The 17,559-nt window shown below is 40.4% G+C and overlaps 1 protein-coding gene across 2 annotated transcripts in view; it reads right to left on the reverse strand.

Annotated features, from left to right (window-relative positions):
* Positions 1 to 17,559, reverse strand: part of TMEM45A (transmembrane protein 45A) — a 70,268-nt gene that overhangs the window by 40,854 nt on the left and 11,855 nt on the right. The window contains exon 1 of one of the 2 annotated variants that reach the window (XM_057306723.1): positions 17,050 to 17,132. The exons of the other annotated variant lie outside the window; for it this stretch is intronic. The gene's annotated coding sequence lies outside the window, so the exon portion shown is untranslated. Of the gene's footprint in view, positions 1 to 17,049; positions 17,133 to 17,559 lie in introns of those variants that run through there. 2 annotated transcript variants of the gene reach the window in all.

A 17,559-nucleotide genomic window follows, 5' to 3' on the forward strand; every position in this document is an offset into this window, starting at 1 on the left:
AAGAGAGAGAGAGAGAGCACTCACAAGCAGGGCGAGTGGGTGAGGGAGAAGCAGGCTCCCCACTGAGCAGGGAGCTTGAGGTGATGCGGGGCTCCATCCCAGGACCTTGAGATTATGACCTGAGCTGCCCAAGGCAGACATTTAACTGAGCCAACCAGTTGCCCCTCTTTCCAACCTCTTTAAAGGAAAAACCCTCTCTTAGGGCCTGCTATGAAAGTCATTCTTTTACACAGGTCTGTGGTGAGGTGGCAGAATTTCAATATGAATATTCATTCAAATGGACTGTTTCTTTGGCTTTGTATTCTGCATGGTTTTGGAATACAATAATTGATTCTACAATTAGAGGGAAGACAAACCCCAGGATATCCCATTTTACAGATTAAATAAGTGAAAACAATTGGTCCAATGGCAGGTTTTATTTTGAATCTAATGTATAGGAAAGAGAAACTAAGAAAAAAGAGAGACAGAAATAGGCATTTCTCTCTTTTTTAGCAAAATGAATATTTTAATTTGAAAATTTGATTAGAATGTTTTTAACATTTCTAAAAATTCAATTTGCCAACATATTTGGTAATAGGATAGAATGATCAAAAAGTTAATACTCTTTTTTTTAAGTAACATATAATGTATTATTGGTTTCAGAGGCAGAGGTCAGTGATTCATCCATCAGTCCTTATACTACCCAATGCTCATTACATCACATGCCCTCCCCAATGTCCATCACCCCATTTCCCCATCTTCCCACCTCCCTCCCTTCCAGCAACCCTCAGTTTGTTTCCTAAGATTTAGAATCTCTTATGGGTTGTCTCCCTCTCTGGTTTGGTCTTGTTTCATTTTTTTCCTCTCTTCCCCTATGATCCTCTGCCTTGTTTCTTAAATTCCACATGGGCATCTAAACTCCAGCCTCCTCTAAATTCACATCCAGACAACAAAAAGTGGAGAGTTCTACAGCTCACTAGGCTCCATGGAAATCCTCCGACTCTTGTGCAGGAACATGAGGGGTCAGAGTGGGTTGAAGTCTCCTTCCCTCTTGCCCCTTACACTGTCCCTTGATTTGATGCTTAAACTCATTCCTTTAATCCAAAGAAATATCCACCTTGACTTTTGCCTCCACCGGACAGAGGGGCAGGGCCCAAGTTCATGAAAAACCTCAAGGTAAATGAGAAGGAACAAAGAGAATAGAGAGGAATGAGTAAATGCTGCCTGGGCTGCCAGCATCAAGCTGGATTACATGTCCATGAAGAACAGCAAGGCTTCCAGAGAAAACTACGCACAAGCCTCATAGCCTTTGACAGAGATCTGAAAGGGCCTCAGAGAACATGTCAGTAATTGTTGACAGTGTTGACACCTGTGCAGGAATGTCACCCACATTTCCATTCCCGCCCTTCAACACTTGGTACCCCTTTGGACATGTGGAGGGAGATGTGCCACATTCAGCAGCAACAGCTAAAGTACAGGATACCCAGTAACATTGGAATCCCAGATAAGCAACAAATAATTTTTTTGGCATAAGTATATCCCATATATTTCATGTTATTTGACATTCAAATTTCACTGGACACCCTGTGTTTAATCTGGCAACCCATGAAAGGATTTCCATTGGGTAAAGAACGTTGCAACAGCTCTGGGTAGAGGTTTCTCAGGCAATACCCATGAAGCTGGGGAAGAAAGAGACATCGAAGTGCCCCATGAAAATAAGAGGAAAGAACCCAAGAATATTTCTGTTTCCCCAAGCATGAAATCCATTAGAAGACTGGCATGTTTCTCTGAGTAAGAAATCTCAAGTTGATTTGGCTGCGACTTCTAGAGTCAGATGCACTACCATCACACCCCAAGGTCACAGACTATGACTTTTGAATATTTCCAAATCAATATTTAAACATTCTGTGGTGGGACACCTGGGTGGCTCAGTTGGTTAAGCATCTGCCTTTGGCTAAGATCATGATCCCAGGGTCCTGGAATCAAGTCCCACATCGGGCTCCTTGCTCAGCAGGGAAACTGCTTCTCCCTCTGCCTGCTGCTCCCCCTGCTTGTGCTCTCTCTCTCTCTGACAAACAAATAAATAAAATCTTAAAAATTAAAATAAACATCCTGTGCTTTTCTGAATAATATCCTGGCTATTTCTTAACCAAAATGGCTCCCATGCCTCATTTATACAATGAGAAATTTGGTCTGAAACAGTGGCCTCATCAGGTAAGCTGAGGACCTCTGGGCCAAGATTCCATTGTAAGAGGCCACCTGAAGTGGTACGAATATACCTTTTTTTTTTTTTTCTCAATCAATAGATAGTAAAAGTATAGCCATAATCAAATTGTTAAATGGGGTAGGGAGGGATATTAAAAGTCCTATGATGTTAAAAATGGGTCAATCTCATATATGATAAAGTTGGAAGCATTGGTCAACGATGATTTTCAGTTTCTTTCAACCTCTTCATGATTCTTAGCATCAGAGCCACCGACTCATTGCTTTTTGCTGGTTCTTCTGAAAATCAGTTCTGAACAAGTAGAATAAGAGTCTTGGCGCTCAGAGTTGGAAGGATGGGTCATAAAGGTGGTCAAGTATCATGGGCAGTATATTAACCTTGTTGTTCCCTTCAATGGATTTAACAAATACAAGACATCTTCTGAATTCCTGTTGTTTTTTTATTTCTTTTCCTATAGGCACATACCATGGTGATTTAGATGGGGTAATTTATAGACGTTTTGGTGTCCATAAAAGAATTGGTAAAAACTTACTTTTTAATTAACTTTCATTTATTCTCACTTCACAAGTATTTACAGTGCACTAACTCTAGACCAGTTATTATATTCTGCTCTTGACAACAAAGTACTGCATACTGCATCTTCCAAAGAGATAAATGCAAAGAAAGATGAAGTCTCTTGTTCAGTGATTCTTGATGTAGATGATACTCCCAAAATCGTAGATATCATAAATTATATTTATGTATTTTAAATACTTACTAATAAATGATGTGATATTTTTGTATCTTGGTCTAAAAAAATTGAGAAACATTACTGGAGCCATACTTATTCATTCCTGCCTTTGACTGCAAACATAAAAGTCAATATTGAACCAAAGATTTCCTTCCACTTAAAGCTTCCTACTTTAAAAAAGACTCCTTAATGACTTAGGAGACTCAAGCACAATGTGTTCTTTGTAACCAAATTTGTTTGAATTGTGACTTATCCTGCTGTAATGCAAAACTAATGGAGAAAAAAAAGTCAGAATTGTTTTGGCAATGTTCTTTTTGTTGTTGTTATTGTTATTTATTTAAAATGAGAAGAATTCTGGGGAACCTGGGTGGCTCAGTCGGTTAAGTGTCTGCCTCAGGCTCAGGTCATGATCCTGGGGTTCTGGGATGGAGCCCCGCATCAGGCTCCCTGCTCAGCAGGGAGTCTGTTTGTCCCTCCCCCCTCCCTCTGTGCTCTTTCTCATTCTCTCTCAAATAAGTAAATAAGTAAAATCTTTTTTAAAAAATAGAAAAAATAAAACAAAATGAGAAGAATTCTTAATGGCTAGTTTCCCTTAAGTCTATCTGCAGTATTGTCTGTTTCCTATGAGACTGCACGTTGCCTCATTGTACAGAGTCTTATGCCAAGTCCAGAAATAACAAAAAAAGTGAGGAAAGCCTGGCTAAACATAGCACTTTAAATTTGTGTGAAACTTTTAACACTTCCAAGTCTGTGATCTGGTTAATTAATAATGAAGGACTGAACACAGGAAGAAGAGAGGCTGGCCTGAAGTTTCACGGCTGAGGCTAACCAAACCACCAGTCTCCTATATTCCCAGCTTCAAGCCTTTTTTTCACTATTGCTCATTGACAGATGTCAAAAAAGACTTCTTTGGCCAAAAGCAAGTGATAAACCAGCAATAAGAGGACTTTGGGGAGGGAAAGCCAACTAGAGACTGCTGTGCAAGAAAAATAATAAGCTCCGCAAGGGCTGATGGGATTTTTTGAGTATGTCCTTAGAATCTACTTGGACACAGTGAGGGGCCTCAGGGTCCTACACTGGATGGTCTCTTGAGGGCCCATCTAGGTCCTTGACATCACTATTCAGCGTCCAGCCAGCATCACAGCTACACAGAATTCAGACCACAGCCCATCACCAGATACAAGGCGGCTGCTAACTGGCATTAGAGATGCAAAAAGAAAGCAAGGCCAGAGATTTCTGGAGGCATCACTGTTGATCAGCACATATATGGCTTATCATTCATTTAAACAATGCGGGGATTAAGGGGTTTATATTGAGTAGGCACCAGTGTCTTACCTATCCACCCATGTCTCTCGAAGGGGTACAAATTACTATTAGCCTCCTGGTATTAACAGAGGAGGAAACTAAGGCTTAAAAAAAGATAAGTAACTTATAGAAAGGATTCGCACAGCTGGTTAAATGGCAAAGCTGGGACTGGAACCTGGTGTGACTCTAGAACCCATGCTCTTACTAATATGTTCTTGCTCCTCCCCGAGACCCAGAGCAACTGAGTGCCTCAAGGATGATTAGGGCTCCAGCATGCCTGGCCCAGAGGGAAATGTAGGGCAGAAGTGGAAATACAGGAAGGTGGCCGGAGGTGAGGCTTCAAAGTCTGCTCAACGTCAGCTGAAGAGGTGGCCCTCCCTGCTGTAAGCTGTGCGTCTCTGGGAACTGTGGTTACCTATGGAAGGAAAAGGTGAAAGGTGCAAAGTGAGAGAAGGACAGAGCACCTGGCCTACTGCTCCTCTGCCAGTATCAGGAAGCTAGTAAAAGCTTTGAAGGAAAGCAGTTACATGGTGTAAATGGTATTTCAGGAAGATTAATTTGCCAGCCATGCACAGAAGATATTAAAAGGAGCAAGAGGCTGGAGGCAAGGAAACTGGTTAAGAGGTGATTGCCGGCACTCGTTTCTGAGATGATGAGTCTGAGTCAGAACAAGGAAGTGAGAACAAGGGGAAAAGGTACAAATGTGACAGTTACCCACAGCGAAGGCAGGGCTGCAGGCGAGCTGCAGAGCCAAGGCTGTGGTCGGTGATGGTCTGAGGCAGCCAGAAGAGAGGAGGAAAGGCACTACCAGAGCTGGAGTGGCTTCACCTCTGCACACTAGGGAACCTGCCTCTTCTGTCTCCTCATCAGACCAAAATCTCTGAGGATACAGGGACCCTTCCTGTGCTTGGAAGCCCCACAACTTGTCCCTGTTGCCTACCATAGGCCAGGTGTTGAGTAGACTGCATAAATATTGACCGACAGTCTATTTCCTCTGCCTGGAACTCTGTTCCCACCTCTGTCTGGAAACTTCAGGTAGGAAGGCCTTCCTGAAGGCCCAGCAAAAACATGTCTTCCTCAGATGGGCCTCCATGACGAGCTGATCTCAATTAGGTCCTCCAGTTTTCCTCCCCACAGAAAACTTTCTTCACAGTTCTTACTACAATGCAGAATTTTATACTTGCTTAAAATTTTATTTTTTATTTCCTTTTGTTGCATTTGTTCTTGGTGGTGGTTTTCTACCTTCCCACATTAAATTACAAGCTCCACAAAACCAGTATTTCATTTCACCACTGAGTCCCCAACAGCCAGTGGTGTTCCATAGAGATAAAATGCAAGTCACAAATGTAATTTTAAATTTCCAGCAGTCACATTTTTTTAAAATAAGAAGAAAAAGAAACAGGTGAAATTAATTTTAAGAATATATTTGATCTTATTTAACCAAATAGATCCAAAATGTTATCATTTAAATATGTGATCTATTGAAAAATTGATGAGATAGTTCACATTCCTTTCTTTTTTTATACTAAGTCTTTATCTTCTGTATTTTACACTCATAGCACATCTCAATTGGGACTAGCTACACATCAAATCCCATGTGGCTAGTGGCTACCATAATGGACAACACAGATCCCTGCAGGATGCTTGACGTGTATTACTAACTTAATAAAAATTTGATTCATGAGAAAGGGAAGGTGGGAAGGGAAACAAGAAAAAAAAGTGGAGAGAAAAAAAGAAAGAGAAACTAACATTTGTTGGGTATTTTATGTTAGGTTCTTTCATAATTCAATAAATTATGTGATTTAATTCTAACATCAGCCCTGGTGAGGTAAGCATAATGAGAACCACCTTTATAAATGGGACACTGGTTTGGAGACGTCACATAACTTGCCCAGGATGACACTGTCTTATGAGCGAAGGAACCAAGATTCAGAATGCAATCTTCCTTACCCAATTGTGCTGCCTGCACACACAGAAGTCATACATAACAAGTCTAGTCAGGCCCAGACTGCTATCTAAACCTCGCATTCAGATAAAACATCCCAGGGCTCCTATAATATATTGTTTTGAATTTCACAGACACTCATTTCAGAAGTATGATCTGATTATTGCAGGCTAACATGGGAGTCTCCACTTCCTCCTCCAGAAATGTTTTAAAGGGATCCTTATCGCGTTTGCTGCTGTCCATTAGGAAGCTACTATGACCAAACAAAATGGAGGCATTTGAAGTACCCCAAATACGCCAAGCTCGCTAGCATGCCTCCTAGCTCTACATAGTTTTCCTGCTACCTAGAACCCTTCCCTCCTTCACCTGATTAACATGCATCCTATATGACTCAGTTCAAGAAAAAAAGAAGGAACAAAGAAACGGAAAAAAACTCAACTCATCAGTCATCTCATCTCAGCCAAGGAATCTCCCTGACCTGCTCTCCAAGTGTGAGAGCCTCCTTTACTGTGTTCATAAGATATTCATGTGGAATTTTTCATGCAAACCATCATTATACACCTAGCGTCTCCCTCACCAGACTGTGAGCTTCTGGACAGCAAGAACCACGTCTTTTATCTTTATATACCCATTGGCCAGCATTTATTGAATGGGTGGTTAAACAAGTTGATAAAGGAATGGAAGGATCGATGAGAATGCTCATAACCCTGTTTAAGTATAAGAAGTAATACTTGGTACCACACAGTCCAAAGAGTTAAAAGAGGACTAAAGTACTCTTCCGATATCTGTGTCACACTCAGGTTAGTTGTCAAGTGTGGATCACAGTGACATGAGCAGATGGCATCGGCAGAGCACCGTGATGCCTCCAACCATACCGTGAGAAGCATTGTTTTAAGCTGTGCAGATGTAGCAAAATTGGGACATGTCCCACTGTGAGCTCCAGGGAGTTTAGGGATATGTGCAAGTCATGAAATAGGAATATGGTGGGTAGGAAGACGCATGCTAAGCATCAGAATGTGGGCCACAGAGCCAAAGACCCTAGGCATGCTGACCAGGAGGGGACAGGAGACATGCAGTGTTGGTATCCATATACCCATCAGAAGGACAGGTGGTGGCCGACTGCACTGAGCAAAGGGCCAAACCTCAGGAACTTAGTTCTCCCTAACTCACAACACCTTGGACAAGTATGTTCACCCTCTGGGAATATCTTGAAAGATGTTTACAGATGGAGCTCTTGGCTGTACCTGAGATTGTGCTCTGTACTAAGTGTTAGGTCAGAGCTTTTAACCTTTTGTGCACCACACTGGTGTGCTCCTGGTGGGTACAGTTATGTCAGAGGAAAATACAAATTCCCTCAGTCCTAGAACAACCAGGTGAGTATAAGGGAGCTCCAATGCTTATGGAAGCGAAAATCTACCTCCCAACTCTGGCCTATCGCCTAGAAATGAGCCCTCTCTTCTACATGGTATCATGTTCTATGTAAACTCTGCCATGAAAAATGTTGGAAAGTATTGAGTTAGACTGTATCAGGTGAATGAGCAAGCTTCAGAGACTTAGGACTTTTAAAAAGTATTTCATTTTGACAGGGCCAAGTGGGTAGAAGATAGGAGATATGATAGTAGCCAGGATCTGGCCCAATAGCCTAGCAGAATTATAAGCTCTCAAATGTAAGTACAAACCAAGACGAGCTTAATTCTGAGAATTCAGGTGGAAGATGGGACACTAGCACATGGCACCATTGAAAGTAAATTAATAATAATAACCCACAAGAATAAGGCCCAGGTCCTCAACAAAAGCACACTCCTGAAAAACAAACATATCAAGGTGAGTGACACTTCATCCCCCCAATAGCCCATATTTCCTAATTGAGAAAGGCAGGTCAGGGGCCAGAGTCAGCCCTACAACCACTGCCTGGCAACTCCCCACCTCTCCTCCTAGCAGGGTACAGCCCAGGGAAAAATTAGTCCTTAGAAATTAGAAACACTCAAGGAATTTCTCATGCATACCATCATTAAAGCCCCATAAACAAGCCAGAAAATGAGGAGGAGAGGATATGATTGTCAGTGAAGCTGGGCTCATTACTCCCATGCCCCAAATTTATTTGCCTGCCCTTGTTTGGTTGTCTTTTCAAGCATAGATCTGAACTTAGGGTTGGATAGAGCTAGGAAGGCACAAAACCAGAGAACCAAAATACCTAAAAGACAATTAAAAGTATCAGGAAAGCATGGCTTCTTTTGAACTCTTACTTAACCAGAAACAACAAATAAGGAAGAACAAACACCTCTTCCCACACTACTAAGCTTGTCAGAAATATGCTTGACAGTCACAGCCAATGGGCCTCAAGCTGTAACAGGACCAGGGTGCAGGAGAAAGGCAAGAGCTGAATGTGGCAAGGAGGCCCTATTCACTCTGAACAGGTGGCAGACAAGTCCCACTTCTCAGCATGACTCTGGATGGCATCACACGCTTGGGGATCTGAGTGGGCAGGAGAAGGCCAGGCCCATCTGGCACAAAGTAGTATGGAGCAAATGGCCCCAAGGGTGTGTGTGTATGTACGTGCTGAAGCTACCGAGGCACCTCAACAGCCCTAGCCAAGGAGAAGCTAACATCTGAGATCTAGATAAGCCCTGCCAAGGTAGGGCAGACACCAAAAAGAGGAAACTAAAGTTAATCCCCACCACACCCAACCTCCACCAGAGACGCAAATGTCACCTATACTCCATCTGTTAACTTTGTCAGTAGGGAGCTGAGCACATGCCAGAGGAATTTAAGCTCTACTAAATACCAAATTAAAAGGCAACCAAGGCATTTACAGAGCTCTACTCTCTAAATTTTGCTCCCAGCTTCTAAAGGGATTCTTCAACAATTAGAAATGACTAGAAAGCAAATATCTTCCTTCTTGAAGGCTAATAAAATGTGCATTAACTTATCATCTACCATGGGCCAAAGAAGAATTAGGGAGTCTCCTTGATATGAGTCCTACCTTGTCACTTCAAAGTAGCATCCAGGTCCCAGCCTGGCAGTAACATCATGGTAATCTCAACTTTTTTACCTCCCCTTACTCCTCCATTTCCTAGAGCAAGACAGGAAAAGCGACAGGACTTTCTTAATGATGAAATACTCTTGCTCCCATTGTCTTAGGGACAGGAAATGATGAAGGCAGAGGCTGCTATAGTCCAAAGGCTTGAAGCCAGGTTGACAGCACATGTCTACTTGTTTCTTCAAGGGATGTAAGAAGAAACACTAGAACCAGAAGCCCAGCCCCACCATGGTTCACTTCAAGCAGCACAGAGTTGGAGGTTCCCATGGAGTGAGTGTGTCTTAGAGGCAGGGTACGGGAGGAACAGGATTATATAAAGAGACATTGCAGGTAAAATCACACACACACACACACACACACACACACAGAGAGAGAAAAGAGCAGAAGACAAAAATAGGAACAAAGAACAAGGACAATGAATAGAAAATAGTAACAAATATGGTAGATATTGAACTATACCAATAATTAAACATCAGTGGTCTAAGTGCACCAATTAAAAAACAAGATTGTTAAAGTGGATCAAAAAAAAAAAAAAGACCAAACAGTATGTTGTCTACAAGAAACTCACTTTAAATATCAGGACACATATAGACTAAAGGGATGGAGAAAGTTATATTATGCTAACACTAATCAAAGGACAGCAAGAGTTAGATATATTAATTTCAGACAGAGCAGACTTCAGGAAAGATATCAGGAATAAGGAGGGGCACTGCATAATGATAATGGGGTCAATTCTCCAAGAAGACATAAAAACTGTTAATGTGTATGGGCCTACCAACAGAGCATCAAAATACCCACTGCAAAAACCAATAGAATTGCAAGAAGAAATAGATGAATACACTAGTCTAGTTGGAGGCTTTAACACTCCCTATAAGAAATGGACAGATCCAGAGCACCTGGGTGGCTCAGTTGATTAAACGCCTTCCTTCAGCTCAGGTCACGATCTCAGGGTCCTGGGATCAAGCCCATGTCAGGCTCTCTGCTCAGTGGGGAGTCTGCTTCTCCCTCTCACTCTCCCTCTGAGCTCTTCCTCTTTCTCTCTCTCTCTTAAATAAATAAAGTCTTAAAAAAAAAAAAAGAAATGGACAGATACAACAGGCAGAAAATCAGTAAGTATATGACTGAACTCAAAAGCACCATTAATCAAATGGATATAACTGATATCAACAGACTACTTCATCCAACAACAGCAGAACACACATTATTCTCAAGCTCACATGAAACAGTCACTAAGGTAGATCACCATCTGGGCCATAAAACACACCTTAACATATTTAAAAGAATAGAAATCATACAATATATTCTCTTAGATCACAATGCAATTCAATTACAAATCAATAACAGAAGGGTAGCTAGAAACTCCCAAAATACATGGAGATTAAACAACACTACAGGAACACTATAAACAACTCTACACCCACAAATTGGATACCCTAGATAAAATGGACCAATTCCTTGAAAGATACAATTTACCAAACTCATGTAAGAAATGATATAGACAATCTGAATAGGCCTATATCTATTAAAGAAATTAAATAAGTAATTAATGACCTTCCAAAACAGAAAGAATCAGGCCCAGATGGGTTCACTGGTGAATTCTACTGAAAATTTAAGGAAAAAAATGCATCGATTCCGTATAATCTCTTCCAGAAGATAGAAATAAAGGGAATGAATACTTCTTAACTTACTCTATGAGGCCAGCATTAGTCTAATACTAAAACCAGACAAAGACATTACAGGAAAACAAAACTACAGACCAATATATCTCATGAATAAAGATGCAAAACTTCTCAGCAAAACATTAGCAAATCAAAGATCACAGCAATGTATAAAAATCATTGTACATTACAACCAAGTGAGATTTTCGTTGTCAGTGTGGTTTTTGAATATTGTCAACATTTTGAATGTTGGTTCAACATTCAAAAATTAACTAAATTAATATATCACAACAACAAGCTAAAAAAGAAAAATCACATAATCATACCAATAGATGCAGAAAAAACATTTCACAAAATCCAATACCCATTCATGATTAATTAATTAATTTATTTATTTATTTAAAAGGCCTCTCAGCAATCTGAAGTAAAGGGGAACTTCTTTAACTTAATAAAGAATATCTACAAAAATCTACAGCTAACATCATACTTGATGGTGAGAAACTAGAAATTTTCTTGCTAAAATCAGGAATAGATGCCATCGTACTAGAAGTCTTAGCTAATGCAATAAGAGAAGAAAGGGAAATAAGAGGTATACATTGGGAAGGAAGAAATAAAACTGTCTTTGTTCACACATGACCTTATAATGTATATAGAAAATCCAAAAGAATTGACAAGAAACTGGAATAAGCAACTGTAGCAAAATTTTGAGATGCAAGGTTAATATGCAAAAGTAAGTGGGACTGCTTCCCTAAGACAAAGAAAACCATCAGCAGAATGAAAAGGCAACCTATAGAATGGGAGAAAAATATTGGCAAATCATATATGCCATAAGGAGTTAATATCCAAAATATATAAAGAACTCATACAACTCAATAACAAAAAAATTAATCCAATTTAAAAATGGGCAAAGAAATTGAAAAAACATTTTTCCAAGAAAGACGTAAATGGTCAATGGGTATGTAAAAAGATGCTCAACACCACGAATGATTAGTGAAGTGCAAATCAAAACCACAATGAGATATCACCTCACATCTGTTAGAATGGCTATTGTCAAAAAGACAAGAAATAACAAGTAATGTGAAAGATGTAGAGAACAAGGAACACTGCTGGTGGGAATGAAAATTGGTGCAGCCACTATGAAAAACAGTATGAAGTTTCCTCAAGAAATTGAAAATAGAAATACCATATGATCCAACAATTACAGTACTTGGCATATATCTAAAGAAAACAAAATCACTATTTCAAAAAGATATCTGCATCCCCATGTTTATTGTAGCATTATTTACAAGCCAAGACATGGTAACAACCTAAGTGTCCATCAACAGATGAATGGATAAAGAAAATGTAGTGTGTGTGTGTGTGTGTGTGTGTATACACACACACATATATATATGTATATGTATATATTTATGTATACATTTATACATAAATATATATATATATTTATAAAGAAATCCTGCCATTTGGGACAACATGGATGGAACTTGAGAGCATTATGCTAAACAAATTAAGCCAGACAGAGAAAGACAAGTAGTGTATGATCTCACTTATATATGGAATCTAAAAAAAAAAAAAAAAAAGGAAAAACAAAATAAAAAACAACAACCAAACTTGTAGATCTAGAGAACAGACTAGTGGTTGCCAGAAGTGAGAGAGGAAGGCATGATAAAATGGGTACAAGTGGTCAAAAGGTACAAATTTCCAGTTATAAGATAAATAAGACCTGGGGATAAAATCCTCAACATGGTAACTACAATTAGTAATACTGTATTGTATATTTGAAAGTTGTTAAGAAAGTAGATCTTAAAATTTCTCATCACACACACACAAAATTGTAACGATGTGTGGTGGTGGATGTTAACTAGACTTACGGTGGTAATCACTATGCAACATATACACATGCCAAATCATTATGTGGCATATCTAAAATTAATACAATGTTATCTGTCAATTATATCTCAGTAGAAAAGAAAAGAAGACAACCAATTGGCCCAATTAAAAAGTGGGCCAAAGACCTGAACAGACAGCTCACCGAAGAAGATATACAGATTGCAAATAAGCATGTGAAAAGATGCACAGTAAATATGCCATTAGGGAATTATAAATTAAAACAACAGTGAGATACTACTACACACAAATTAAAATGGCCAAAATCCAGAAACTAGCAGTACCAAATGTTGGTGACAATGTGGAGCAACAGGAACTCTCATTCATTGCTGATGGGAATGCAATATTGTACAGCAACTTTGGAAGACAGTTTGGCAGCTTCTCACAAAACTATTCATATTACAGTATGATCCAGCAATCAAACTTTGATATTTAGCCAAAGTTGAAAGTGTCTATGTACACAAAGACCTGCATGTGGCTGTTCATACTAGCTTTATTTATAATTGCCAAAACTTGGAAGCAAGAGATGTCTTTGAGTAGATGAATGGATAAATAAAATGTAATACATCCATAAAATGGAATATTATTCAGTGCTAAAAGGAAACGAGCTATCAAGCTACAATAAGACATGGAAAAAACTTAAATTCATATGACTACATGAAAGAAGCCAATATGAAAAGGCACTATATGATTCCAATTACATGACATTCTAGAAAAGGCAATCACCATGAAGACAGTAAAAAGATCAGTGGTTGCCAGCGGTTAGGAAGGAGGGAGAGATGCATGGGCAAAGCACCAAGGATTTTTAAGGCCGTGAAACTATTCTATATGTCACTGTCATGGTGGATACATGTCATTATACATTTGTCAACCCATAGATTGTGAAACACTAAAAGTAAACCATAATGTAAGCTAACTTTGAGTGATAATTTTGTGTCAGTAAAGGTTCATCAAAATGTATCTCTCCACTGAGAGATGCAGATTGTGGGGAAGGCTGTGTACTTGTGGAGGTAGGGGATATATGGGAACTCTATACTTCTGCTGAATCTTGCTGTGAATGCAAAACTCTTCTAAAATACAAAGCTTATTTAAAAAAAAAAAAAGGCACTGCAGGTAGATGCCCAATGTATAAAATCACATAAACAATGAAACAAACAGTATCACTTTCCAGAACCCAGCAGGGATAGCGAAAAGGGAGAACCACAAATTTATTCTGTATCTGGCATCTAACCAGCATCTTAACACAGCCCCAAAGGAAAGGCCAAAATTCATATTCTGTGCTTCCCAACAATTTTTGTTTTCATGACCCAAAGTTGGTGAGGTCTCCTTGAAACAACAGGAGAGAGTGGAGGAGTCAGCAAGCATTCCTACTGACTGGAAATTGTGTCTAGTATGCTGCAGGGGAGCTCTCTGGGTACCTCAACAGAAGCCAGCTATGTCCCAGCTAGCCAAGTCATCCTCTGGCCTTGACCCAGGAAAGAGTCTTCCTGAAATAACTGCCAAATTCCACAGTCCCTTTCAGCTTCTGCAGGCCTATTGGTATGATCAGAGCCCTAAAGGACCATAGTCACAGCTGGAGAAGCTTCTTCATGTGTCCTCAGTTTTTTCCCCTTTTAGCACCATGTTGCCTTCTTCTGAAATCCCTCTAGTTTATCTCAATTTCAAACGCTCTATTTTTCCTGCTCTATACCTATAACAAGACAAGTGCTAAAACACAGTTACTGCTTGGGCCTCACCAAGAGGAGACAAGAACAAGCATCAACCAGCTACCCGTGATCATACCCAAATGCATCCTCTAGAAGGGCTTGTGTTTCCATGTGATTGCAATGTGCACAGCTGTGCTGAGAGCACCCCAGCTCAGGATGCAGCCACATCTCTAGCACCAGATGTGAAGGGTAGTAATAATGGGCCCTGTTGATATAATGGTACCCCAACCGAAACCAAAGAGAACCTACCTGGGGGAGTATCCCATCATGCTTGTTTGCCAGCCCATTCCGAAAGAACTTAAGGTTGCTTACAAAGATTGGCAACATAAAATAAAGAGGAATGAGAAAAAGGGAAGTTGAGGGGCTTGGAATCTCTGGATTGGGAATGGAAAAAGACTGGCTACAATTGAATGATCTTTAACTTCACAGTTCCCCACCTCATTCTGTCCCTTCTTTACCGGTCCTGCATGATTCTAGCTTTCTTGTCAAGGTCACCAAAGACCCCCACAGTCCTAAATTCAATGGCCAATTCTGTCTCGGCTTAATTGAGCCACTAGCGGAATTTCACAGAGCTGATCACTGCCTGCTCCTTGGGAAATATTCTTCCCATATTTTTCCTCTTCACTAGCCCCTCCTTCTTTTCTGGTTTCTCCTAATCCCTAGCTTCTTAAAATTAGAATGTCCTAGGGCTCAGTGTTTAGAATTCTGTTTTATCTCCTCAGTACTGGGGAACCTCATCCCTTTTCACAACATTCAACAGTATGCCACATGCCCACGACCCCCAGATTTTTATTCATAGCCCAGACTTCTCCCCCAGAACCCTAGACCCCTTATATCCACCTACCCACTCAGCTGTCCAACATACATCTCAAACTCAAAACTGTCCAAAGCAGATCTCCTGACACCCCAACAAGATCTGCCTACCCACAGTTTTCCCCACTCAATGACAACACCATTCTCCCAGTGTCACCAAGTATTCTACGGTCATCCTTGACTCCTCTCTTTCTCTCATTTCCCACATCTAATCTGTTAGAAAATCCTATTGGCTCTATCTCCAAAATATGCCCAAGATCTGACCACTTTTCACCACCTCCCCTGAAACCACCCTGGTATAGGCCTGGTTTATTAAAATGGTCTCCTAACTGGATTCTGCTTCCACCTTTGCCCCTTTCAGACTATTCTTAGCACAGAAGTCAGTGTTACCCTGTTGAGATCTAAGTTATGCCCAAGTCCTCACAATGGCCTACATGGCTCCATATGATTTAGCTCCCAACACTTCTCCAGGCTCCTCTCCTTTCAACTACTCCCTACCAGCCACCCTGGCCTCCCTGCTTCTCCTTGAACACACCAGGCTCTCCTTTACCTTTGTATTTGTTGTTTCTCCTGGTTGAAATACCCTTCCCCCTCATCTCATCTAAGCCTTTGCTCAAATACCCTCTCAAGAAGGCCTTCCTTGATCACTCTATTTACAACTTCCCCATCCCCTTTTTCTGCTTTATTTTCCCCATAATGCATCCCCTTCTCACGTACTACATAATTTACTGATTTATTTTGTTTACTGCAATTAGAATGAAAACTCCATGAATGTAGTATTCTTTTTTATTTTTCTTTGCTGCTTAGAACTGTTCCTGGCATATAGTAAGTGGTTCAGTATGTAAGTGTTGGATGGATGAACGGAGGTGTAAATGGATGGATGGATGGATGGATGGATGGATGGATGGAAAGAGTGGATGGCAGGACTTGTGCTTCAGCTGCCAGATTCCTGAATATCCAAGAGGGGAGAAATGTAATAAATCAAGTAGAATTCAGCATTTAAGACACAGATCTCCCCACATCTACTCTGCCTGTGTAACTGCAGTGCTAGATCCTAACATAGAATGAAATGAAATGTCCATGGAATCATTAGAATTAGGCCAGGCTTAGCTTTGTCTCAATCAGCCATAGCCCACAATAAGCTGGCTGGGAAAACACTCAGGAGTACAGGAGTTGAGAATGGCAAGCCGTAACTCCAATGCAAGGGAAGGTGGCTAGAGGAGGAGTTGATACACTAAAGGTACCAGTTTCTATTGAGTTTCTACCATGTGACAGATACAACACAAGATTGTTGGTCAGCATTACCTCATTAACTCCTTGACACTGGGAAGAAGGTATTATTACCCCTATTTTACAAGTCAAGAAACTGAAGTTCAGAGAGGTTATTTTCACAATATCCCAAATACACTGTAAAAGTCAGGATTCAAACTAGATCTATATGAATCAAATTTCTTATTCTTTACATACTAAAGATTACTCTAGAAATGGTGAACTAACCTTTGACTGTTTCAGATCAATTCTCCCTTCCTAGTTCTTCATCATACTGAGTCTCAGTATAGCAAACATCTTAGAATTGGAGCAGAAAGCATAAGAAAGATAAAGTTAAAACTGAGTCTTTGTTTCTTAATTAATGCTGAAAATTTTCCAGCAGAATAAAAAAATCAGTAGGCTGAAACTGGACACCTTTCAGTCAGCTTTACACACATTCACATACCCACATGGCACCAAAGACAACAAACAGGAAAACAAGATTTAAACTTACCACACTACCTTCACCCAAATCTCTCATGGGTCGTAAGTACCAAAGATGTGCTGCTTAGTAGCTAACAATCCTGGCAGATGCTGCTTAATACTCAAGAAAGACAAGCATATTTCACCAGCATCTGCCTTGCAACAGCCCCAGAGAAATCTCTTTTCTTCCTCCCACTCACATTTCTCCCTAAGCATTGTATACACTGCCAGTGGCTTCCACCTCCACCCAACTTCCAGAAACCTGGCCCATTACACCCTGCAATTAATATCTCAGACATGCAAGTCTGATTGTCGACCTACTGGTCATGTTCTCGTTTACCAGAAGACACTTGTCCTTTGCAGTCGGGGAGGCACTACTGACTCACTGTCAGTATTTCTCCAAAACCTGTGAGGTATTTACCTTCATTTATCCCCACTCTCACCAAGTCTGCCTCCAGATTAATCATTTCCATGAAATTGTTCAACCAGCCAGCTTAGGTGTTCACTGTGAAAGCACAGCAAAAGTAGAAGTTTCCCACAG

This window comes from Ursus arctos, unplaced genomic scaffold (genome assembly GCF_023065955.2).
Source record: "Ursus arctos isolate Adak ecotype North America unplaced genomic scaffold, UrsArc2.0 scaffold_4, whole genome shotgun sequence".
NCBI lineage: Eukaryota > Metazoa > Chordata > Mammalia > Carnivora > Ursidae > Ursus > Ursus arctos.